Source organism: Prionailurus viverrinus, chromosome F1 (genome assembly GCF_022837055.1).
Source record: "Prionailurus viverrinus isolate Anna chromosome F1, UM_Priviv_1.0, whole genome shotgun sequence".
NCBI classification, from domain to species: domain Eukaryota; kingdom Metazoa; phylum Chordata; class Mammalia; order Carnivora; family Felidae; genus Prionailurus; species Prionailurus viverrinus.
The window spans coordinates 10,928,938-10,955,576 of NC_062577.1; the positions used below are offsets into that span (position 1 = coordinate 10,928,938).

The following is a 26,639-nucleotide window of genomic DNA, read 5'->3' on the forward strand; positions in this document are numbered from 1 at the left end:
ATCTTTCTTTTCTTTTGCTAATCAGCTTCCTTGCTCCAACCTCTTTCCTGTAAAAACCTTTCATCTTTTTTTTTTAATTTCTTTTTTCAACGTTTTTTATTTATTTTTGGGACAGAGAGAGACAGAGCATGAACGGGGGAGGGGCAGAGAGAGAGGGAGACACAGAATCGGAAACAGGCTCCAGGCTCCAAGCCATCAGCCCAGAGCCTGACGCGGGGCTCGAACTCACGGACCGAGAGATCGTGACCTGGCTGAAGTCGGACGCTTAACTGACTGCGCCACCCAGGCGCCCCAAAACCTTTCATCTTGTACAATTCCTCGCAGCACCTCTCTACTTGCTGGACGGCAAGCTTCCTAATTCATGAATTGCTCAAGGAAGCCAATTAGATCTTCAAAATTGCTGGTTGAATTTTGTTTTATTTTTAACACCCCCTAAGAGCCAAGCACTTTATATGTGTTATTTCATCTTTATATCGGCCTTCTGAAGGTAAGGAATTTTTTATTCCTTTTTTTTTTTTAACGTTTATTTATTTTTGAGACAGAGATAGAGAATGAACGGGGGTGTGGGGGGTGGGGGTCAGAGAGAGAGGGAGACACAGAATCCGAAACAGGCTCCAGGCTCTGAGCTGTCAGCACAGAGCCCGACGTGGGGCTTGAACTCACAGACCGTGAGATCATGACCTGAGCCGAAGTCGGACGCTTAACCGACTGAGCCACCCAGTAGCCCCTATTCCTTTTTTATAGATAAAGAAACCAAGGCACAGAGACAGTAATTTGCCCAAGGATACATAACCAGTAAGCAAAGTTCAAATATTCAAACCCAAATTTTCTGACTCTCGCCTACCCAACTTTTGATTGTCAAGCTCTGCTATTTCCAATCGTTTTAGGCTCATGACATGAGGGCATCACACTTTGATTACAGTATCTTACATTCATCTAAAGATCCTAATTATTATAAACCTTAATGTGGTGCCTAAATGGTGTCTCTCAATTCGATGGGGACCTCCAAATGTGGGGCAACCATCAGGTGGATGCCAGTGGCACAGGAGGTGAAAGAATTCACCCGAGGCAGAACAAAGGAGATAGAAGTTTATGGAATACACCACAGGGGGGCGTCGCAGGACAGCAGAGGAGAGGCAAGTCTGCCAGGAGGCAGAGGGTGGGGGCCGCTTTCAAGGAGGGAAAGTGAGGAGGTATGGTGACGTACAGAATTTCCCTTTTTGGGTAAGCGTGCCTAGCTGCAAGTCGCCCGCTGGTCAGTTAGAGCCTATGGATATTTCAGGGTGAGTTGCCCGAAGGGCCTGTGTGTATTCAGCCAGGTGGTCACCAGGCCCTTTCTGTATCCCATCGCTCGAGCCTGTTTGCCTAAAAGCGGCCTCCACACTTTACACATCTGTCACCTTCACAACACAGTTATTTGTTGTAGCAAGGATCTACAGTAAAACCTTGGTTCGCGAGCATAATTCGCTCCGGAAACATGCTTGTAACGCAGAGCACTTGTCTATCAAAGCGAATTTCAAGAATTATTGGCTCAGTTGCGGTCATGTGACTTTTGGCATGACGCACTACTCATATGGCAAGATATCGCTCATTTATCAAGTCAAAATTTATTAGAAACGTTTGCTCATCTTGGGGAACACTCGCTGACAAGTTACTTGCAATGCAAGGTTTTACTGTATCGCTACTTAAAATTTTAAAAATTACCTTTCTTATGACCTGGTCGCAGACTAAGCTACCTTTAGGTATATGGAGCAGAAGTGAGCCCAGGGCTTCAGAAGGATACCCAGCTTCTTTTCCAAAGCCAAGCCTGGGTACACACACTCCCTACAATTCTTTCATTTGCACTGAGTTAGTAGTAAGTTCATGAAGTTTACGATCTACTAGAGAGGCGATATTAGACATATAAATGTACAAATTAGCGTACGATTATAAAATGTATGCTGTCAAATATAACAGGCGCTGAGATCATGTCCTAAAGGACCCAATATAAAATGGGGATTTGAGAGGTTTCTTTATGCACAGACGGATTCTATAGGAATGTAGTATCTGGAAGAGTTGGGGATCATCCAGGCAGAGGGGACATCATGTATGAAGGCACAGAGGCAGCATCAGTTGTCATTAAAATAGGGGAGTCACTTAGGAAACAATGGATTTCACTGGACATTGTTTTATATTAACACTGAAACCCTTGTTAACTATCCCACAAAGAAAGCTCCCCGGTGACTCAGAGGCTAGGAGTTGGCCTGGGAGTGGGGGGCAGAAGGGTGCAGCCAGGAAGCTTGGAGGGCCATGGGGTGGGGGGGAGGTGAGATGTGCGGAGGCCTGGGGCCAACTTCATTCTGCTTGCCTATTTGTGTGTTCAGCTGGGCTCTGGGCTGGATCTCTGGAGGGAAATGGGCTTGTGGTCCGGGGAGGCATGAAGTTCTGCCTTAGACGAAAGGGTGCTAGCTGTGTGACTCCTTTCTACCCTTGTGGTGTGCCGAAGTGATGGAGACTGGGCTGTGTTACAGATAGATCATTTTGGGGTTGTTGTTAGAACAGGCAAACGAAAACACAGAGAAAACAGAGTCCAAGTTAACATAGTTTATTTCTGCATTGTGAATGCTGAGAAATGTGTCATGCAAACAAAAAGTACCGTATCAATTGCAGGTTAACGGCTCTTGAGGTAAAATAAGGCACTGGAGGAGCAAGTTTCCGTGACTCAGTAACAAAAGTTAACAGAGCCAACGAGGATTTCTTGTTTAATTCTCTTCCACCTCTACAGACGTAATTCTGCTTTCAACTTCATGACACCTTCATGTGGTTTTAGCAGGGGATAAACCTCTTCTAAGAATCTCTGCACCTGTTGGGATGCACGACCCATAAAAGAAGGATCCAGTAGATGGTCCGACTGGGAGTGAATGGGACTGATAGAGGCATCATCCTGGCTTCGCTCTATGAGGCCACTGTCACCCGCTTCCTTCCTGCTTGACCACAGCAGCTGCCTGTTAGGAAAGCACTCTTATTGTCTCGTGGCGATCCTGGAAGCTAGCCCCAGCTCTCACCATGGCCGTGATGACGTTCTCCGTGGCCGTGAAAGGCAGCTCTTGCTGGACGCACTGCTCAATTACTTCGGGGTATACCGCCAATCCTTCAGAAATGTTCTGCAGCGGATTCAGTGTAACATCTGCAGCGAGAAGTGCCTCAGCCAAACAGATACATAGATGGACACTGTCATCCGCTGTGCCCTCAAACCAATGCACAGATGCTGCAGCACCGCTCTGAGCACACAGGGTTCTGCTTGTGTGGCATTGCACTTGGGTCAATCTGCTGTCTCTCAGAGGGTTCCCTTATCTCCCTGAGGTGTGCCAGGAGTCATATGTCAGTACAAATTTTATGCGTGAATGCCCCCAACCTAGCCAGCACCTGAATAGCCACTTTTCGTATATAGGTCTGATGTGGTTTGAAGTGTTGAGGTTCGGAGCCGACAGCCAAGAAAGAATTCTGGAGACATCTTTGTTGCAGAAAAAAAGTGGTTTTATTAAAGCATGGGGACAGGACCCATGGGCAGAAAGAGCTGCATTGTAAGTGTAAGGAGTGACTGATTATATACGAATTTTCTATCCTATGGAGGGGAGGATGACATCAGGGTCCCAATAAGTTGAATCCACAGGTTTCTGGAAGTTTGCTATGGATAAAATTGCTTTTTACCTTAGGGGCGCCTAGGTGGCTCAGTCATTAAGCGTCTGACTTCAGCTCAGGTCATGATCTCACTGTTCGTGAGTTCGAACCCTGCGTCGGGCTCCGTGCTGACAGCTCGGAGCCTGGAGCCTGCTTCGGATTCTGTGTCTCCCTCTCTCTCTCGGCCCCTCCCCTGCTCGCTCGCTCTCTTTCTCTTAAAAATAAATGAACATTAAAAAAGTTTTTTTGATTCCTTTTTACCTTGTAATCATTAAGATAGTTATAAACTGATGGAGACTCTGTCCTGCATGACTGGGATCTCTATCAGTGAACCATTAGTTTTTTCCCTTTCCTTGGTTCTTGGGCAGCCAGGAGTGCCCGAGGGATGTCACACTCATCCCACCTGACCTGGGAGGTTCCTCCCCTCCCCCAGGTGGTTGTTAGCTTGTGCTTTGACTTCAGCTTGCCTCGGTTTCCCCACGTCATTCTCCACCCTGAACAATTTTAACCTCTAAATCTTTAAGGTTGCTGAGAGTGGAAGGTCTTGTCTTCTGTAACTTCTTCCTGCTGAATAGGGGCGTGGGGATGTCCCTAACTATGGGTCAACACTGTCAGTGGGGGGCTTTTGTAAGTAGGAGTTATGAAAGGAGAAGCAGCGAGTCCAAGGGGGGGGGGGCACACGTGTGGAGTGGAAAGGATCACCTGCAGCTTGAAGTTATGGCAGGGAAGGAGTCTTGGCACCAAGTAGTGAGTTATTAAGAAAGCAACACACTACAATGAGTGTGGCTATAAGAATGAGAAGTCCAGGGGCGCCCGGGTGGCTCAGTTGGTTGAGTGTCCGACCTCAGCTCAGGTCATGATCTCACAGTTCGTGGGTTCGAGCCCTGCATCAGGCTCTGTGCTGACCTCTTGCTCAGAACCTGGAGCCTGCTTCTGATTCTGTGTCTCCTTCTCTCTCTCTCCCCCTCCCCCGCTCACGCTTTGTCTCACTCTGTTTCTCAAAAATAAATAAATGTGAAAAAAAAAAAAAAAGAATGAGAAGTCCAATGAAAAGATCCCTAATTGTTGACCATAACCCTCCCCAGGCCAGGAACGTAACCAATCATTGAAAGAGAGAGAAGGATTTTGGGGTGGCTTAGTCAGTTAAGCGTTCGGCTCTCGATGTCAGCTCAGGTCATGATCTCACAGTTCGTGAGTTCAAGCCCCACATGGGGCTCTGCCCTCGCACCACTGACAGTGTGAAGCCTGTGTGGGATTCTCTCTCTCCCTCTCTCTCTGCCCCTACCCCACTTAAAAAATAAATTTTTTAAAAAATGAGAGAGAAGGACTTTGTAGAGCTCCAATTTGGATATTCACATTTTTTAGTAACCCTGTGACATTTCTGTGATAACCTGGGTTGTGCACACAGAATTCTGTTTCAATAATGCCCTATGTGCCACCTTGTGCTGTGGTTAGAGCATCTGAAGCCACTCTATTTTGTAGAACTGCTTTGCTCATCTGTGCAACTTCAGTATTAAGTAAGGAGATACTGTTCTGTGAATCACTGAGTGCCTTTATGGTGTATTTACTGAGGACTTCCATGTGCCAAATTGTACTTTCTAACCCTACAGATGGAGAAAAATGGATGCCAAATGATCATACCATTGAAAACCAGATCGTGTCCATCTTTGTTGTTTTTAAAAAATTTTTTAATGTTTTTATTTATTTTTGAGAGAGAGAAACAGAGACAGAGGGCAAGCGGGAGAGGGGCAGAGAGAGAGGGAGACACAGACCCTGAAGCAGGCTCCAGGCTCTGAGGTGTCAGCACAGAGACCAACGCGGGTGGGGCTCGAACCCACAAACCACAAGATCGTGACCTGAGCTGAAGTCGGACACTTAACCAACTGAGCCACCCAGGTGCCCCCACCTTTGTTTTAAATTGGGAAGATTAGTCAGGGTAGAGATGGTTTTGTTAATGTGCCCATGAATCCAGGCAAAACTTAGGGTGCAACAACCTATCCACTCTGGAGGAAGCCAGGGCCATAGGTTAGTCCCGCATAACCAGTGGGTTCTATTTGGAGCTGGCCGTCTGATTCCAGGTCACCTTATCCAATCAGTAGCAAACTTGTCAGTAGCCTGGAGCACAATGGTTTGGGAACTTGTTTCTAATGATAGCCATCCTAAACGCCCAGATGTTGGCTATTTTCCCAGGTATCATATGTATGATTTCTTTGTCCCCAGCATAAAAGTGCCTTTTGACTGAGCTGTCCAGTCGTGGGTGTGAGCCATAAATATACATCCCAAATTTGATATATGCCATTCTCAGCATAGTGATAAGTAGGGTTTCATAACTATGGCACTTGTTGGCAGGCAGCAATTTGTGGGTTTGTAAAATCAGTTAAGATTTTAATAGTTTGAGGGCATGAAAAAGTCTGGTTATGTCCCGGTAAATTCCATATCCTATCGATCATGGGCCAGGAAGAAACATCCTAATTAGTGATAGGTTTATCACAAGACATTGCATCATTATATATCATCACTGAAATATAAGAATAGAGAGAGAGCCAATCTGTGCCTTGTAAAGGGGAAACCCACCAGGGTAACCCAGATGTACTTGACATGGGCAAAACTCCACATACGCAACTAGCTGTTTGATTTTGTAGTTTAGCATCATGTTGTGCCCATTGTAGAAAGGAATTGTCAGCCAAGATAGGTGGACAGAAATCAAAGAGGAAATATACAACCTTCATCATCATTTGAAGAGGAGTTTGAGATCTTCTACAGGTTCACAGAGTTGGAGGTGCATTTGTTTGCTCATGGGTCTCCTGTGAAGGAGGTACAGGTTTTATTCTAGATATATGAGCCCGTGAAGTGTCCCTCTAATTTTACTGCAGGGGGAGTACATAATATGACCCGATATGGACCTTTCCATTTTAGATTTAAGTCTCCGGCTGTATTTGACTTCCAATTTTTTCAATAAACTATATCTCCAGGACTTACATGGGGTGGACTTTCAGTTGTAGTTAAATCAGGTTTGGAGAGCATGTGATCAGTATACTCATTAAGTAATTTGTGAATTAAACTAGCCTCAAGTGAATAATTTAACAAAGCATTACAATCTTCATCTAATAACAGATCCACTGGAAGAAATGGCTTTCCGTAAAATACTCAAAAGGGTTGAGTCCTAGAGGTTGTTTTGAAGCAGTTCTTGCTCTGAGAAGTCCTATTGGTAAAAGAGTAACCCAATTTTCCTGGGTCTCTAAGACTAAGTTTAGTAAGGTGTCATTTTAAATTCTTGTTTTTTACATTTATTTATTTATTTTTGAGAGACAGAGAGAGACAGAGCCCAAGCGGGGAGATGGGCAGAGAGAGAAGGAGACACAGAATCCGAAGCAGGCTCCAGGCTCCCGGCTGTCAGCACAGAGCCCGGGGCGGGGCTCGAACTCACAAACCGCGAGATCATGACTTGAGCTGAAGTCGGACGCTCAACCAACTGAGCCACCCAGGCGCCCCAGTAAGGTGTCATTTTAAAGTATGGTTAGCTTTTCCTACCTTCCCAGAGGATTGTGGACGCCAGACTGAACACAGAAAATACTTAGTTTTTAAAACTTGCACTATTTGTTGAGTTGTTTCTGCAGTAAAAGAGGGACCATTGTCACTTTGAAGGGATCGTGGAAGGCCAAATGTGGGAATAATTTCTCACAACAAAACTTTGGTTACTTCTGTGGTTCTTTCGGTTTCACGTGGAAAGGCCTCCATCCATCCTGTGAAGGTATCAACAAACACCAGTAGAAACTTACAGCCTTTGCAAGGAGGCATTTGTGTGAAATCAGGCTGCCAGTCCTCTCCTGGGTATGATCCAAGTCTTTGGACTGGTTTAAAAGTGGGGGAGGGCGGACGGTGCCTTCTGGATTTACCTGCACACAAACAATACAGGATTGGCAGAACTGCTTTACTGAGGCTGTGAAGTTTACTCCATCAAATATATTTTTGATTAAATGTTTTAAAGCATTTTTGCCCAAATGAATAGCCCGGTGTTTATAAACCCTGTGTTACCTTCCGTCGATTATTCTTGGGTATGAAGATTTTTCACTCTTGTGAATTTTTTGAATATCCTTGTTCCTGGGCTATATGAATTTCTTGGCCTGAATAGACTGGAGCTATGGACTTTACTGGAGTTAAGACTGGTATAAGATCAAATATTTGTTTATCCCACGCTGCCTGCTTGGCATGATGGTCTGCTGAATTGTTTCTTTTAGATTTTAGATCATATCCTTTGGATATCCTTTGAGGTGAATTACAGGTACCTCCTTAGGTAGGTATACAGCCTCAAGAGGAGTAATAATTTCAGGCCCATATTTGATTGGGGAATTATGCCTTGAAACTAGTCCTCTTTCCTTCCAGACTTCTCCATGGATATGTAGCATCAGAAAAACATATTTGAAGCTCCAATCGGGGAGCATGGATAAGAGCTATCAATTCAGTCTTTTGAGCAGAAGTATTTATTGGAAGGGCTTTTGCCTCAATGGTCTTAATTAGACTAACTATAGCATATCCAGCTTTTCTCTCTCCCTCATCCATGAAGCTACTGCCATCAGTAAACTAATTATCATCTGCATTTTCAATAGAGGAATCTTTTAAATCTGATCTGCTAGAATGAACAAGATTGATAACCTGAGCAGTCATGTTCCAACATAGAAGTACAATGGTCAGGCCCAGGCATAAGGGTAGCTGGGTTTAAAATTTGACAGGTTTTTTTTCTTTTAATTTTTTTAATCGTTTATTTATTATTGAGAGACACAAAGCATGAGCAGGGGAGGGGCCAAGAGATGGAGAGACACAGAATCTGAAACAGGCTCCATGCTCTGAGCTGTCAGCACAGAGCCCGACGCGGGGCTCAAACTCACAAACTATGAGATCATGACCTGAGCCGAAGTCAGACGCTCACCCAACTGAGCCACCCAGGTGCCCCAAAATTTAACAGGTTTTAAGTATTATTTCATGTATCTAAAAGCATAGCCTGGAATTTAGTAAGTTGGCCTCCCATTATCTATTGGTGGCCTTTGGTTTCTAAGACACTCTGGACCGGATGTGGAGTCATCACAGTCAGGGACTGTCCCATACTAAGTTCTGAGGCTCCTTCTACCAGGAGGGCTGTTGCAGCCACTGCTCAGAGACAAGTTGGCCACCCTTGAGCTACATTATCAAGTGACTTTGAAAAATAGCCCACTGGTCTTATTTCATTTCCTAATTTCTGGGTAAGAACCCCCAAAGCTTGTCCCTGTTTTCCTGCTGCGTATAAAGTGAAAGATTTTTCTAAATTTGGTAAAGCCAAAGCTGGGGCTGATGAAAGCCTAGCTTTTATTGTTTGAAAGGCCATCCACTGAGCGTTAGTCCAGAGTAAAGATTCTTCATCAGGGCCCTTAACTGAATCATGCAGTGGTTTGGCCAAGAGCCCAAATCCAGGAATCCATAGGTGGCAAAAACCTGCCATGCCTAGGAAAGTACAGAGTTGTTTTTTCATAGCTGGGATTCCAAGATCTAATATAGCCTTTTTCTCTGTCCATAGACAGGGTCCTGGTGTTAGTTCATATTCCAAATATCATACTTTCTGTTTCAGTATTTCTACCTTTTTAGGGGAGATTCAATACCTCTGTCTGCCAAGAAATTAAATAAAAATATAGAATTGTTATCAGACATTTCTTCTGTGGGACTACAGATTAGAATATCATCCACATATTGTACTATAGTCCCTTGAGTCAGGGAGATATCATGGATGTCTTTACTAAGCACAGCCCCTAAGAAGTGAGGACTGTCTCTAAATCCCAGTGGCAAGACTGGCCAAGTTAATTGAGCAGCCTGTGGGCTTGAAGGTGAGGCCCATTCAAGGGCAAATAGTGGCTGCATTTCGTCACTGAGAGGGAACCAAAAGAAGGCATCTCCTAAGTCCAGTACTGTAAGCCAGTTGGTGTCACCAGGGACCTGGGTGAGAATAGTATATGGGGGCGCCTGGGGGGTTCAGTTGGTTGACTGTTGATTTAGGCTCAGGTCACGATCTCATGCTTCATAAGATCGAGCCCCACATGGGGTTCTGCACTGACGGTGTGGAGCCTGCTTGGGATTCTCTTTCTACCTTTCTCTCTGTCCCTTCCCACCCTGTCTCTGAAAATAAATCAATAAACATTTAAAAAAAAGAATAGTGTATGGACTCGGCACTATGGGATGAACAGGCACTATTGCTTCATTTATAGCTAAATCGTATACCGTTCGATAGTCTCCATTTGCCTTTTTTACTGGCAAAATTGGAGTGTTAGAAGGAGAGTGACAAGGCTTTGACCATGTTTAAGAAATTTGTCTATAAGTGGTTGTGACTTGGCCTTGGCCTCAAGTATTAAAGGGTATTGTTTTCTATGCGGTACAGTGGTTGGGACCTTTAAAGTCACTTTAATTGGTTGGGCTCTCAGAGCCCATCCTGGAGCATCATAATCCCAAACCTGTAGATTTACTTCCTTCCAGATATTAGAAGGGATATCAGGGTAAGGTTTTAACTCTCCAGGTGTTAAAGACAACGAGCTGTCTCCTTATTTAGTAACTGCTTCCCAGTTTATATGTTAAATCTCATCCCAGTGATGGAGTGGGACAAGATGGAAGGACTAAAAAAACACGAGCAGCCAACTGACTTTTATATTTATAGGTTAAAGACATTGCTTGATGGCACATTTTAGTTCTCCCCTCTATGCCAACAACTTTATGGTTAGAAAGACAAGTAGGGCCAGTGTGCTGAAAAAGAACAGAATTAGTGGCTCCTGTATCAATAAGAAAATTGACAAACTTACCTCCCACATCCAGGGCAACCCGGGGCTCAGTCATCTAGATGACAAAGGGAGCCGGACCAGCCTCAGGGCCCTGTCATGCCAGTTTCTCTGGTTTTAACTCTTGGGCAGGGTGGTGAGTGCTTGACCTTCTCTCTCTCTCTGGACACAAGGACAGTCTCTCATCCAATGTCTTTGTTTTTACAAGCAGGGCATGACCCAGGGGGAGAGCCCTTGTTGGGACAATCTCTGCTCCAATATCCCATCTGGCCATGTCTGAAACATGGGATCTTATCTGACCTGTCATCTGGAGTCAGCCCTTAGCAAGGACTTCTGGCTAGTCTGGTGTTGTGGGAAGCTCGAGATAGCAGCAGCCAATATTTGAGCCGATTATCACACCCTGTAACTCAGCCCTCTGGTCCTTTTCTGGTATTAATGCCATGTCACTATTATTGAAAACTCCAAAAGCCACCTCCAAGAGGTGCTGAGTGGGAATTTGAGGGTCTAAAGTCATTTTTGTTAACTTCCAGCGGATGTGAAGTGCCCACTGATTTATAAAATGCATGTTTAAAATAGGCATTCCTTCAGGTATAGTTGGGTCCAGGTTTGTATATTTAGGATTAGCGTTCTATTAAGCAACCCTGAAATAGAGCAGGATTTTAATCAACTCTTTGGGTGACTTCCTGATTTTTGTTAAAATTACAGGTTTAGTAAATCCTTTTTTCATTCCTTCTGTCAAACCATACATCTCGTCTTTCCCTTTCCTGACTATCCTGATAGTTTCAATGTGGTTCAGTATTTGGGACAGCAGCTCTCTCCGTAGATAATGTTCCCTGTCTCTTGTTGCCAGTTCATCACTGGACTCTTGATCTCCTGCCCAGATGCAGTTCTTTTCCTCAAGGATTCAACAAAGGGTTAATATGATATCTACATATCCAGGTCATATCCTACATGATAGATATTTGTTGAAAGTCCTCAATAAACTGAGAGCATTTTCAGAATATCATCCTCACTGTTGTCTTATCTGAGCCAGGTCTGCCATGGAGACATGGACTCTCATTGTGCCCATTTCTCCATTGGCAACTTCCCTAAAAGGGCAGATTCCAAATTTAGGTGGATCTTCTGGAAGACAGGGAGTCCCACTCCAACTAAGTCCCAGCTGGGCTGGGAGCAGAGAGGTCTTGGGTTTATAAGGAGAAGGCATAGCAACAGAGCCAGTATCTTCTTTGTCTGGACTGACTGGTGATTCCTCCACTAAGCCCAGCTTTATTAGGAGGAATGGGCCTATATAGACATCATCATCCAGTATGTCCAGAGGGATTTTATCAACCTGGTTGGTGGCTAGAAAAATTCTTCAAGAGGACCTCAGGTCTGGATCCTGATTTAGGGACATGAAGGCCTGAGCATAGGGTACCACAGTCCATTTGCCCTGCTTCTTGCAGAAGACATCTGATAGATCATATTGAAGCTTAATGTCCTGTTGATGGGCCATTTTTCCTCTTCTCCTAAGGAGTACTGAGACCAGGAAATGTTACAGAAGAAGATTAGTTTTTCTTTTTTTCCTTAGATCTTGCAATCCAAATTGATTCCAGTGGTTTAAAAGGCATCCCAAGAAAGAATCCTTGGGGGCTGAAGAATAAGCTCCTATGCTCCTAGAAAAGTAGAGAAGGTCCATTACCAAGAAAATCCCCCCTGCCTCCCAGGTAGTGTCCCACGAAGGATATGTAAAAGGTTTCTGGTGTCAAAGTGACCTGAAATCAAATGAAATTGCTATGATCACCGCCTGCCATTAAAGGCCCTGGAGGAGGGAGGCTAACATCCCCTCACATCCCCATTGCATTCTAGACCGCGAAATGGGTGCCAAAATATGGACCAAGATACCATGCCATGCCTTGAAGGCCATGCCATAAAAGACCATGCCTTAGTTTACCTTGAAGAACCCGCTGTTTTTAACCTTATGGAAAACACTAGAAAAGTTTTACAAGGGGAAATTACCCAATTTTGTAGTTTAAGTAATTAGTAGAGGACACTGACAGAGAACGGTAAAGATTGAAATCCATCATGGTCTAGGGGCACCTGGGTGGCTCAGTCAGTTAAGAAATCCATCATGGTCGGGGCGCCTGGGTGGCGCAGTCGGTTAAGCGTCCGACTTCAGCCAGGTCACGATCTCGCGGTCCGTGAGTTCGAGCCCCGCGTCAGGCTCTGGGCTGATGGCTCGGAGCCTGGAGCCTGTTTCCGATTCTGTGTCTCCCTCTCTCTCTGCCCCTCCCCCATTCATGCTCTGTCTCTCTCTGTCCCAAAAATAAATAAACGTTGAAAAAAAAAAATTTAAAAAAAAAAAAAAAAGAAATCCATCATGGTCTAAATGACATTCCAGCACATGTAGTCTTTACAGCCAATCTCCCTAGGAAAGGGTCCCCAGTTGGGCTTTAATTCAATCAAGTACTGGTTTCCACCAGCTCTGAGTGGAAGTCTCTAGGCCAGAAACAGTTAGACCAGAGATATAAAGGGGATCACATTAGACCAGTGAGGAGGAAACCTTACACAGGAGTCTTAAGATCAGTAGCCATGCTAGTCACTTAGTTGATGGTCCCGTGTCTAAATAGACAACTTTGGATAAGGACAGGAATAAAGAGAGGGCATCAAGTTTGTGGCTCTTACTACCATTCTGGCCAAGGTACTAGCTTCCAGCCAAAAAGCAGGCTACTTTTTAGAGTGGCCACAGGCTGGAGGATTGCAGCCTGAGCAATCAACATGAAAGTGTTCAAATAAGACCATATTCATTGAAAAGCCCGTGAAATGAAAGTAAAGGGAGAGAAGAGGAAGTACTCATCACATGTGCACCAAGGCTCAGAGTCCAGATGAAAAGACTCAAAGCCCCATGTTGGACACCAAAACTATGTAATCTATAGTGTTGGGGTTCGGAGCCCACGGTCAGGAAAGAATTCTTGAGACATCTTTGGTACAAAAAAGGTGGCTTCATAAAAGGCTGAGGACAGGACCCATGGGCAGAAAGAGCTGCATTATAAGTGTAAGAAGTAACTGATTATATTAAGAATTTTCTCTATCCTATGGGGGGCAGGGTGACATCAAGGTCCCAGGAAATTGAATCTATAGGTTTCTGGAAGTTTGGCTGTTGATAAAATTGCTTTTTTCCTTGTAAACCATTAAGACATTTGCAAACCGATGGAGACTCGCGTCCTGCATGACTGTGACCTCTATCAGTTAACCATTGGTTTTTCCCTTTCCTTTGTTCCTGGGCAGCCAGGAGTGCCTGAGGGATGTCACACATATCCCACCTGGGACAACTGTTAGCTTGTGCTTTGCCCTCGACTTGCCTTTGTTGCCCACATCAGGTCGGCCGTATGGTGATGAAAACCCTTAAATCCTGCCTTTTCCGATACCATCTTGTCAAGCTGCTGTATCCTCTGGTCACCTCCCTCGAAGAGCTGCAGGAAGCTGGCCTGAACACGGGTGGTGCCCTTCATTCCCCAGAAGCACAGGTCATCTCAGACACACTTCAGGTTCTGGAGATCCAGGCAAAGATCCCGAATCCAGGGTTAATGGAACATAGCTGGGGGTGGGGGGTTGCACAGGATGATACTGGAATTATCGACAGGGGTGCAGGCTGCACCAAGAATTTTGGATTTTATTTTGAGTCCAGTGGGAAGCCAATGAAGCATTTTAGGCAGGAAAATGATGCCCAAGTTGAGCTTTTTAAAAAGGTCATTTTGGCTGCTTTGTCAAGAAAGAAATCGAGGTGGAAAAGTGTGGAAGGAAGCAGGGAAACTAGTTGGGTCATTGCACAAGGCCAAGAAAGAAGTAGTAACAAATTATACCGAGACAGACCATACTAAACCATGATGTATGGCACTAAACAAGTTCAAATAATTTTACCATCACTTCATTCAGACTCATCCATATGTACCAAGAGAAGACCACAAATAACTCTGAACAGACCCATGTGTTCTATTAAAACAACAACAACAACAACAACAAAAAACCAGAAACAAAATTAAAACAAAACAAACAAACAAAAAAACCCAGAAACAAAAACAAAAACAAAAAACAGGCCCCAAATGGAGTCACTTATGGTAAGCTCTAGTAGATTTAATACCTAAGGTAACTGCAATGTCAGCCTCTCCCAGGAGTGGAATTTTAAAGCACTCAGTCTGGAATTTTCTGACCAGCACTAGTTAGGTAATCTGCACGGTAAAACACTCCCCCCACCCCCTCCTCCTACCACCTTCCTTTAAGGGAAGTTAATCTTGCCTGAAATAGTCCTTTCTTTTCATTTGCTAATAACCTCCTTGTCCCAACTGCTCTGTTCCAGTCTACAAAATCCTTCCATTTTGTACAACTCCTCAGCGTGCCCCTCCATTTACTAGAAGCAATCATGACCAGCGCATGAGTTGTTGAATAGAGCCAATTAGATCTTCAAATTTACTCCGTTGAATTTTTGTTCTTTAACAGATTCCAAGAGAAGACCAGCATCTCCTGCCAAGTTCACACATTCTAACCAAGACCTTGCTTGCCTTCTTCTGTCTTAAAACCTCCCTTTGATAACCCCAGCCTCCAGAATGTGTAGGTACCTTTCCCTAGCCACCCCCCCCCTTTTAAGACACTGTCAAAGGTTGTCAAGGCAGTCCTCTTTCAGCTTTACACAGTCTGCCTGTTTTCTCCTGGTCTTTATACGTGGCAGCTTTGACCGTAACTTAGACTATGGTGGTACCAGGCAAAATAAAAAGTGGATGGAGTCCATGTGTATTTTGGATGTAGACGCCATAGGTCTTGGAAATTGAATATAAAGGATGAGAGAAACAAGATGATAAACATTAATTCCAAATTTCTGCTCTTTTATTTCACTCCAACGAGATAAAGCCTGAGGACCCGATGCAAGATACTGGCACAGTTCTTGGCATGTAGCAAACAATAAATGTTACCTGCTCTACTGAAGATGATTCACAAGCATGAATTCTAATATGCAAGACATTTAGTTGTCTACATTAATTGTATTTTCCTATAATAATTTTTGTTACAAGCTCCTTTTCTGCCTGGTAACAGAAGCCTCCTCAGTCAGTTCCAGTGTTGCCCCAGCTCCATCCTGCAGGGGGAGGCTGAATGGCTCCCTAGCACCAAGCCATCAAGGTGCTCGGGGGACAGGAAGGTTGATGCAGCTGGTCCTTGCTCGACATCACCACAGTGATATCTGCGAACACTACCTCATGTCTGTCAGGTGTTCTGTCATTCATCCGCTAAGTCATCCCTGGGCCCTGTTCGTTCCCACCTCAAGACCTCACGACACTCAGCTGTCTCTGCCATGCGTGCCTCTCTGATCCATGAGAAAGACTGTTCCTTCTTCTAAACACCAACTATGAGAAATTAGATGGGGCTGCCTCAGGCACTTTGCCTTTTATATTCCACTGTCCCCATTTCATGCTGGACCAGGGAAACCTGGGACTTTGGGGGGGCGGGGGGTGGGTGCTTATCAGCCTCCTGGTGTTTCCCTGGGTCTATAAGGGATGGGGAGGAGGCTCAGGTCATTTCAGTCTCACACCTGCAGATCCCTGCAGTACTTTCTTCCCTCTCTCCCATCAAGAGAACTTAAGGGAGGGGAAGCCAGCACCACAATTTCCAGTTCTATCTCCTCCAATGAGAAGATAAGCCCACCTGGCCCGGGGGTGAGATAAAATGGTATTCTTTCAAAGCTTTTGTTTATGCACAGAGCTTACTTTTTTTTTTTTTTTCCTGTGTTCTATGCCCCCGGAAGATACTAAATCACTGAGATTTGAAGGAGGGAAAGGGTTGTACAGTTCAGGAAATACTGAGAGCAACAACTAAATTCTTTAATATATCAAAATACTGTCCCGCTATATAGTTATTATCGCTGTTCATATTTACTGTGAATTCACTGATTTCAAGAGGCTTTGTAGAGAAGTAATTAAGCACTTAGACTCTGGAGGCTGAAGGCTTGGTTCAAATCCCAGCTCTGCTAATTGTGCACTAATTGCTAGCGGTATGACTTTGGGTGATTATTTTTAGTGTCTCAATTTCTTCATTTGTGTCCTGGAGATGATCATAATACCTCCCTCACAGTGTTGTTTTGGGCATTGAATGAGATCATTAATGTCAGAAGATGTCATGTCAGAATAGTGCGCATCTTGCCTGCAGTGTGTTTGCTTTACGACTACTAAGCCTGTCGGGCCCTTCTGACACTTGGCAGAAATCCATCACTGGTTCCTGTAATTGTTGGAGAAAACAAACCACTGTGATGCTTCCAGAAGAAAATGTTGTATGTGAGCCCATAAGATGACATTACAATCCCTACCCTTAACAGCATAAAAGCAGATATGGAACATAAATTTAGAACTATGGAGCCATATACTGTTAGAAAAGACTCCTTATCTTCATTTATTCACTCATTTTCTTTTTATTCAATTAAGTATGTATCTACTAGCACGAGGCGCTGCTCTAGAAACTGGGGGCACAGTCTGGATTCCATGGTCCTCACACTCTGGTGGAGGAAGACAACAGAAATAAACTGAGAAAGAATAAACAGCTGCCCAAATGATACAAAGCCTGTGTTAAAATAATTAAGATTCATTCTCTGCTTGTTCTGGAAGACATTCAAGAATTTTTCGGCAATCCTGATAACAGTTACCAGGCAATGGAGAAAAATTCTCCAAACCCAGGAATATTATTCTGAGAACGCCCAGATTAAGGAGGGAGACACAGATAGATCATCATGCATATGTTGTCACAGTTTGTGATCCATGTTAAATGTTAAGCTAGCTGTGGGGGCACCTGGGTGGCTCAGTCGGTTAAGTGTCCAACTTCGGCTCGGGTCATGATCACACAGTTCGTGGGTTTGAGCCCCGTGTCAGGCTCTGTGCTGACAGCTCAGAGCCTGAAGCCTGCTTGGGATTCTGTGTCTCCCTCTCTCTCTGCCCCTACCTCGCTTGCTCTCTGTCTCTCTCTCAAAAAAAAAAAAAAAAAAAAAAAAAAAAAGTTAAGCTATCTGTGGCTTAGTAGTATTGAGTCACATTAGGGCCAGCCCAGTTCATGTAAAATATCTGTGCTTAGTGTGTCGAGATTTAACATTAACTATGTGCCTTAGGAAGTCACTTAACCTCCTCTGAGCACTGGTGCTCATTTGTAAAATGGAAAAGGTCACGTCTATCTTATAGGACTCGATTAGAGGCAATGCCTATACAATACGTGGTAGGAACTCAAAAATTGTTGCTCTACAATGGATACTTAAGGGGAACCAGACACTATCACATAGACCTCATTGAATCTGCAGCACGTTGCTGTGATGTAGGTGTTATTATCATTAGTTTGCCCTGAAAGAAACCAAGACTGAGTGAAGTGACCCACCCACCCCACAGACACTTCTAATTTCCCACTATAGCTCTGACATGCTCACAGGTAGCTGTAGGAAGCGTATTGCTGTGTAAATGAAAACAGCTTCCGGTAGCCTTGTGGCCTGGATTTGCACAGCCTATTAACTAGTAGTCCTCTAAGAACTCCAAAAACCCTCACTTTGGGGTGCCTGGGTGGCTCAGTTAGTTAAGCGTCTGACTTCGGCTCAGGTCATGATCTCACGGTTTGGTGTTCGAGCCCCACTTTGGGCTCTGTGCTGACAGCTCAAAACAGGGGCCTGCTTCCGATTCTGTGTCTCCCTCTCTCTCTGCCCCTCCTCCGCTCATTCCTGGTCTCTCTCTGTCTCTCAAAAACAAATAAACATTAAAAAAAATAATAAAATTAAAAAAACAAAAAACCAAAAATCCTCACTTGGTTTAACTCTTCCCTGGGCTCTAAGAAAATTAAAAAACCAGCTCCCAAACCAACTTCCTGGTGAATGGGTCAAAACCGGACTCAGGCAGAGTTGGGGCAAAGACAATCCATTTTACCGGGGTTTTCGACTCACATTATTACTAATGAGTGCCTGGCGGTGCGTCAGGCACTGTTCTAAGTGCTGAGGATACAGCAGCAAATAAAATCGAAAGGAGTCTTTGCCTTTATGAAGCTTATATCCAGCAGAAGGCAAGAATAGATAATAAACAAAACAAATAAATAAAGGTTAGATCATGGGAAGTTCTGTGGGGAACCATAAAGTAGGGGAAGGGGAGAAATGTGGGTGAGAGCGAGCTGTTCCAAGGAGCCTCTCCAACTCTGCACAAGTCCGGGGGGTAAAACCAGAAAAGGCCACCTCGGTGCTAGATGCTTCACAGCAAGACTGATTTGCTTTGTCCCTACCACTGGAGATCAAGGCTACGAGTTACTCTTCTTGGAGTTGCTTGGACGAAGGACGCGAGCCTACCTGCTTTGAGAAAAACAGTGACATGGGGGCTTGTAGAAGTTCCAGGGAGGACTTCTCCTATGTGGGTTGGTGATATCCTGTTATTGCCAAGGTTGTTTATCTTGGGAGGTTCAGGCAATTGGGCAAGCTCACCACTAGAAGGATGAATTGGATGGCTCTCCCTTTGCAGAAGTACTACAAGTTCAACAAACACCCCATTTTGCATGCCAGGCTCTGGGCCGTCCCTGGGAACTGTGCACCCATATAATTTCATTGCCATATCAAACTGAGTTTATAGGGGAGGAAAAGTCATGGGGCGAAAGCATTTTGTAGGGCAGATAAATCAGATCATTCTTTAGAGAGCATTTATTCTTTAACAGGCCTATATTCATGTATACCAAGCTTTGGAGATTTTATTTTATGGTTTGAAATAAAAAGCCACTTGCACATTGATTATCTCATGAGCATTTTTGTTAGAAAAGACCTTTACAAAGCCTATTGTAAATGGATCCCTCAGTTGCCAACAACAGGTTGAATTTCTGTTTCTTATGACATTATGAAACTGGTCTTAAGTCATTTCCCTTTTATAGTGTGTGCTCTGCTCTCTTTGTATCTAGTAACCTTCACCTCCTCACCACTTAGCCCTTGTTCCCACAGCTACGCCCTGGACCCTGTCATCACCAGGAATTACTCCACCACTCGTATCTTAAATTCAAGCAATCCTGCTTTGGGACCTCCACCTCTTATATTTCCAGAACCCTGAACCTCCTATATTACTTTCGTAGGGCTGCCATAACAAATACCACAGATCAGGTGGCTAAAAACCCAGAAATTTATTTCTTCACAGCTCTGGAGGCTGGAAGTCCCAGATGAAGATGAGGATTTCTTCTGAGGCCTCTCCCTGCTGGATTAGTCAGGGTTCTCCAGAGAAACAGAACGAAGAGCCATTTGGAGACACATGTAACAGAGTATAGGAATTGGGTTCAGTAATTCTGGAGGCCACAAAGCCCCACTATCCGCCTTCTGCAAGCTGGAGAGCCAGGACTGAGAACCAGAAGCTCCAATATTCAAGGGCAGAAGGGGTTGGATGTCCCAGCTCCAAAAGGAAGAGACCAGATATACCCTTCCCCCCTGTTTCTGTTCTGTTCAGGCCCCCAGTGGATTGGATGCTGCCCGGCCTCCTTGGTGAGGGGGATCTTCACTCACTTTACTGATGCAGTGCTAATCAGAAACTCTCACAGACACACCCAGAAACCATGTTTTACCAGCTCTCTGGGCATCACTTATGCCAGGCAAGTTGATGCCTAAAAATTGACCTACACGCCTGCTTTCTCTCTGTCTTCACACAGTCTTTCTTCTGCATATGTCTGTGCTACAGTCTCATACTGGATTAGAGCCTATCCTAATGACCTCATTTAACCATAATTATCTTTTTTTGTACAAAAAAATTTTTTTAATGTTTATTCATTTTTGAGAGAGACAGAGAGAGAGAGAGAGAGAGAGAGAGCACAAGCAGGAGAAGGGCAGAGAGAGAGATACACAGAATCCAAAGCAGGCTCCAGACTGAACTGTCAGCACAGAGCCTGACGCAGGGCTCGAACCCACAGACCATGAGATCATGACCTGGGCCGAAGTCGGACGCTCAACCGACTGAGCCACTCAGGTGCTCCCCTTCTTTTTTTTAAGTTTTATTTATTTATTTTTAAGAAAAAAAGTGCATGAATGTATGTGCACAAGTGGGGGAGGAGGAGAGAGAGAGGGAGAGAGAGACAGAGACAGAGAGAGAGAATCCCAAGCAGACTCCACCCTGTCAGTGCAGAGCCTGATGCAAGGCTCGAACCCACAAATGGCAAGATCGTGACCTGAGCCGAAGTCAGACACTTAACCGACTGAGCCACCCAGGTGCCCCATAACTTTAATTGTCTTCAAATAGAGAGTTAGGATTTTAACAAAGGAATTTGGGGGGGACATAGTTCACCCCATAACCGTCATTCCTACCACACCAGGTCTCCCAATCTGTTGGGACATTCAGACTCTTGAGACCATCCTCTCACATCATTTCCTTCTCTGCAAGGCCAAGGACTCTTGTTTTCCACTTCAGCAACCTTCCTAACAAAAGACACAATTCCACCACTCTTCTGCTGTCGACCCATCTAAAGAAAACACAAGTCTTGGATTAATTCACCTGTTGTGTAACTGAGCTAATTGTGAATTTGCTCCTCGGTGAGATACAGAAAGAGACCACACTAGCTGGGATCGTCACACAAAGGATACTTTATTGGATGCAAATAAGGAATCATGGGTAATATCTTCCAAAGCTGTGATGCTCCGAGTGGGGGGTGAGTGGGTTTCTTTTATTTAGGGGTAGGATAAACATTCAAGAGGGGAGTTTGGTCACCACACATAAAGGTGGGTATAAGGTTGCTCACGTGTACTTAGGAAACATGTTTATACATGCATCAGATGCTACATCATTAATAAGGAGATTTGTGTTCCCCTTTGGGCAGAGATTTCAACATTATAACTGGATAGATTTAACCACCGGACACTCCATAATTCCTCTTTTTAATTTTTTTCCTTCAAAGACATGATTTTTTTTTATTCACTTTTCAACTTTTTTCTGTTTTGACAGTCTGGCTAAAAACGAAAGCACATTTCAGAAATTAAAATTTTTAGTGGTGAGCCTACCTACTTTTTATAATCCAACTTCATGAGCAAACTGGATCTGAATCAGGCTCTTCCCCTTCTCTGAAATAAGACATGTGATTCAGTGACCTCACACAATATCCTCCTGCCACTCATTGCTGACGGGGTAGCAAGTGTAGCCGCATCTGCTAGTCTGCATATCCCGGGTCCAATCTATTAGATTTAGTCATGTTTCACCAAATTCACATGAATTTAAACTTATTGGTCCTTATTTTATCTACAAATATGTATCTTTTAAGATTATTTCCATTATTTAAATGCTTTTCAAATATGTAAATGCTTTTCAAATTAAATGATTAAATAAACAAAGTTTGAAAGATGAAGATAGGACTTTGCAGAAGCCACAACCCAACTGTTGGAAGAGATTAAATACCCCCAACACCAGCACTACTCTGCATCTGATGCACTAAACTCTACTCGCCACAAACTCCTGCCTCTCCTCTCTGTCACTCTGTTTAGGATTTTGTCCTACATCAATTAACACTTTTACTGAGTACTCTTTGTTTCAAGATACTGTGCTAGGCATTGAGTATATCATCATGAGTATATGTATTCCCTTCCTTTGAAGATTTTAAAGGGTAATTGCAAAAACAAGACAAACAGGAAATTAAATAATAATGCAAAAGATAGTAATAACAGTGCAAAATAATAAGCAAGGCAGAACATAAAAGGTTGTCACAAGAAGGGTGCCTGGGTGGCTCAGGTGGCCGAGCGTCCCACTCTTGATTTGGGCTCAGGTCATGATCCCAGGGTCATGGGATGAAGTCCCATGTTGGGTCTGCACTCAGTGTGGAGTCTGCTTAAGATTCTCTCTCTTTCTCCCTCTGCCACTCTCCCTGACTCCCTCTCTCCCTCTCTCTCTCTCTCTCTCTCTCTCTCTCTCTCTCATATAAAAAAAAATTTTTTTTTAATTTTTTTTTCAACATTTATTTATTTTTGGGACAGAGAGAGACAGAGCATGAACCGGGGAGGGGCAGAGAGAGAGGGAGACACAGAATCGGAAACAGTCTCCAGGCTCCGAGCCATCAGCCCAGAGCCTGACGCGGGGCTCGAACTCGCGGACCACGAGATCGTGACCTGGCTGAAGTCGGACGCTTAACCGACTGCGCCACCCAGGCGCCCCTAAAAAATTTTTTAAAAGTTGCTACAAGTTGGGGAAAGAGAGTCAGAGAGGGAACTGGTACTTTTGAGAACCTGTTGGGGCGCCTGGGTGGCTCGGTCGGTTAAGCGTCCGACTTCGGCTCAGGTCATGATCTCACGGTCTGTGAGTTGGAGCCTCGCGTCAGGCTCTGTGCTGACAGCTCAGAGCCTGGAGCCTGTTTCATATTCTGTGTCTCCCTCTCTCTCTGCCCCTCCCCTGTTCATGCTCTGTCTCTCTCTGTCTCAAAAATAAATAAACATTAAAAAATAAATAAATAAAAATAAAAGAACCTGTTTTATGCCAGGCTCTGTACCAGGTGGTTTTACAGCCTAAGCATTTCTAGATGGCAACAAGCTTTGTTAATTAGCATTATGTAACTACTGCTGTTCCCCTGAGTTTCGTCTGAGCCTTCAGAATCTTGATCATTAAAGAAAATAGCCATTTAATGTAGGAATTTACTATGAAAACACAATTCTATCAAGTTTGCTGCTATTAATATCCCCATTCTATAAAAGAGAAAACAGGAGCTTGTAAACATTAAGTAATTTGCCCAAGGTCAAACATCCAGTGGCTAGAAGAAACAATTTTTTAATTCTAGACTTTATGCAAGTCACTCAAGAACTTCAGAGTATCTCAAACCCACACTCTGGAATAAGAACCAGATGGCCTTCCCTTAGCTAAGTTAAGCATAAATACAAGTAGCACTACCTTACAAGACAGGAAGCAGGGTCTTTATGTGAATGGGCAGTTGCTTCCTGCTGAGGAGCTGGTCAAAGTAGCCTGTGTAACCAAGGGACCAAATCTAGTGTGGTCTGGTCTGGTTTGTATGATCCTTAAACTCAGCAATTCTCATGCCCCGGGAAGAGTTTTGCTTTCTTTCCTTTCAGAGCCAGTGGGGGAGTAAGGCATTACAAGGCGTGTGATTCATTCTTGGACTTCACCCTTTGCTTCTGACCCAGTAGGTTTGGGATGAAGCCTGGGCATGGGAATCTGCTTTCTTTTGTAATCCCTTCAAGTTCATTTTGGTGTTCACACATGTTTAAGAACATTTAATGCCCTAAAGCATGTTTCAGGGCAAAACGGATTAGGTTTAGCTTCGGTGTAAGTGATGAAATAAAGGCCACTTTCAGCGATTCATCACTTGATTTCTCAAGCTGTTTGCTCATTTCCACTAAGACCTACAAAATGCACTGCTTTAACCGAAGAAAGCTCCTCTTAAACAGAAGAGTGTATTTTTTGGTGCCTATATTTTCCTTACCAGCTGTGCTTTCTTCCAGAAAGATGCTTTGCTGCTCAATGAGTATGTGTGCAAAAATACTGTCTGCCAAGTAGCATATGCCTCTGTTTCATATACATCAGCTAATTTATCCCTGTGGCCACTTTTTGCAGTAGTGTCCGTTCTTACTTTACTGATTAAAAAAAAAAAAAAAAGATTTGGGAAAGAAATAACTTTCTCAAGGTCATGCAGCTAATATACGCTGGAGCTGAGTTTCAAACCAGATCTGGGTGATTCTAAATCACTTTCCTTTGATGTTTTCCTCTTGGTCTTCATTTTCTTTCCTGCCCATGTCTTGAGCCCCATCGTATTGCCCACAGGCGTCTCTGAGTCTTATTCCTGGTTCTGAAGGCTAGGGAAGTTGAAACTTGGTGCCAGGTAGATTCCTACCTAGAATTTTCAGCTTATATATGAGCCTTTGGAGAATTCATTGGTTTGATGCACACTAAAAAGACGAACAAGTTTGCTGTTTGGTAACTTTGCCTTTCATTTTAGAGACTATGCATAAATATTATCTAGTTTATTCATTCACCTTATTCCTACCTAATTATGGCTCTGAGACCAATTCCCACATTTGTTGGGGGGAGGGGGTGCCCTACACCACCAAGCAATTCTCTGGACACCATCTGGGTATCCTACAATCCAATTCAATTCTGATACTATCTCCCCAGAGATGGCCATCAGATCACACAGGTTATGAATTCAGTCCTACAAGACTGCCACCTCCCCACTTCAGAGGCTGGTCACAAGCCCAGGTTGTTACCTGTGCTTCTGTCCAACCGGCTACAGATTGGAGGTTCCCATGACTCCCCCCTTGGGTTCAATGTTTTACTAGAGCAGCCCACAAAACTGAGAGAAACGTTTTTCATACTAAATTACCAAAGAAGACTAAATTATAAAAGAATATAACCCAGGCAGACAGAAGAGATGCATCAGGCAAGATAGGGGACAGAGTGTGGAACTTTCATGCCACTCTTCACAATCTCCACTTATTTGCCAACCCAAAACTCTCTGAGCCAGTCCTTTTGGCCTTTTATGGAGGCTTCATTATATCATCGTAATTGATTAAGTCATTAGCCTTTGATAGGGGGCTCCAGCCCCTCTCCCCTCCCAGGAGGTAAGAGAACAAGAATCCCGACCCTCTAAATACACGGTTGGCTCCTCGGGCAACTTGCTGCCATTTTTAGGTGGCCAAGGGGTTTCCAAAAGTCACTTCCTTAACATGACAAAAGACACTACCACTCTCACCTCTTAGCAAGTTCCAAGGGTCTTAGGAACTCTGGGCCAAGAATGAGGATGAAGATTAAATTATATATTTCTTACTATAAATCATAAATTTAAATGCTTGCTTTTTATTATAAACATTGATGTATTTCCCAGGAATACAAGGTCTCCAATTAGAAAGAAAATCTTTCTGTTACTGGACTTTTTTTTTTTTTCCAGATCCAATCAAACCCCCTAGCAATAATGTCACCATGGATGATATTATCAAGAGAGAGAAGGACAGTGAGAAGAAGTACAATATTTGTCAAAGTTTCATAACTTTAAATGGGCTTGACTGTAAGGCAGACTGCTAAAGACCATAGTCTCTTCTGCTGTCCTGGGCTTCTGATTCTAAGATTGGACCTCATTTCTAAAACCTCAGACCATTCAGTAAATAACCTGGTGAGAATATATTATGCATTGGACATTGGGCTAAGAGTTGTGCTAAGATGAATCCAAGGAAGAACAGAAAACATGACTCCCACATTCTGCAATGAATTTTTAGAAATGAAATATCATTATGCAATGACAATGATAATGGTAACTAAGGCATAATTGTGTCAAAATAAAATAAGATGAAGGTCAGGCTTGAAGATCCCCTGAGCAGACAAAAACAGCTAAGCACTTATTTGTTAACCTAGCTTACTTCATGAATGTAAGGGCAACTGAACTTGGATTATTTCTTGTAAATGTCTCTACTAATCATAAATGAAACCTGTCATCTTCCTAAAATGGTATGTCAATCACTTTTAACCAATCCCCTGCCATCTGGAAACTTCTATTGTAATAATCATTGTAATAATCACTACCATCATCATCATTGTAAAGGTTAAACAACTTCCTTGCTCGCACTTTATAAATCACCCTGTAACAGCATGTCTCTAAGCTTCAGGCCACTTTTGGGTTTGAAGTCTCCCTGTTCCAAGACTATTTTGTTTCTCACTCAATAAGATATTCATATCAGGTAAAGCTCTCTAGATTTTCTTTTGACAGTAGATAATCAGTACAGCGAAAGTTGAGATATCAAAATAAGCAGGTGCTTCTTTGAGCCTAAGTAAGTCCTTGCAAAGAAAAGGAAAAAAATCATTCTACTATCAAATGGCTGTACTATAACAACTTTGACTTTTATCATGCCAGAAAGTGCTAAATTATGTGCTTAAACAGGGTTCTTTTTGTTGTCTGCTGATAAGATCAAAGACGGTTTGGATCTCTGTAGAACCTTCAGAAGTTGAGCCAGCAAAACTAGTTTACAAGTACACTAGGTTTCGTGTAAGTAAATGCATGCTAATCTTCAAACCAACTTGATCCACAGATAAAATCCACAGTAATCACCACTATAACATTTTCATCACTATATGTAACATTTTCATAATCTTCAAGCTTTCAAAAGCAATTTCAATTTCTTTTTTTGTTTGTTTTCACATGATGACTTCTGTGAAAGTGGCCTCTGTGTTGCTTATGGGCCAGTAAGTGTTGGGTCTCGTCTTGATGTGACCGGGT

At 43.6% G+C, this 26,639-nt stretch overlaps 1 long non-coding RNA gene and 1 pseudogene across 1 annotated transcript in view; both read right to left on the bottom strand.

Moving 5' to 3' along the window:
* Nucleotides 1-2,758: 2,758 nt before the first annotated feature.
* LOC125155640 (adenylosuccinate lyase-like) lies at nucleotides 2,759-6,313 on the bottom strand (annotated as a pseudogene).
* An 817-nt stretch (nucleotides 6,314-7,130) lies between these two features.
* The window catches only part of LOC125154985 (uncharacterized), a 229,689-nt gene continuing 210,180 nt past the window's right edge, over nucleotides 7,131-26,639 (bottom strand). The window contains exons 2-3 of the long non-coding RNA XR_007148010.1: nucleotides 10,476-12,103; nucleotides 7,131-7,556 (exon numbers count right to left, since the gene is read on the bottom strand). This is a non-coding gene — a long non-coding RNA (uncharacterized LOC125154985). The remainder of the gene's footprint in view (nucleotides 7,557-10,475; nucleotides 12,104-26,639) is intronic.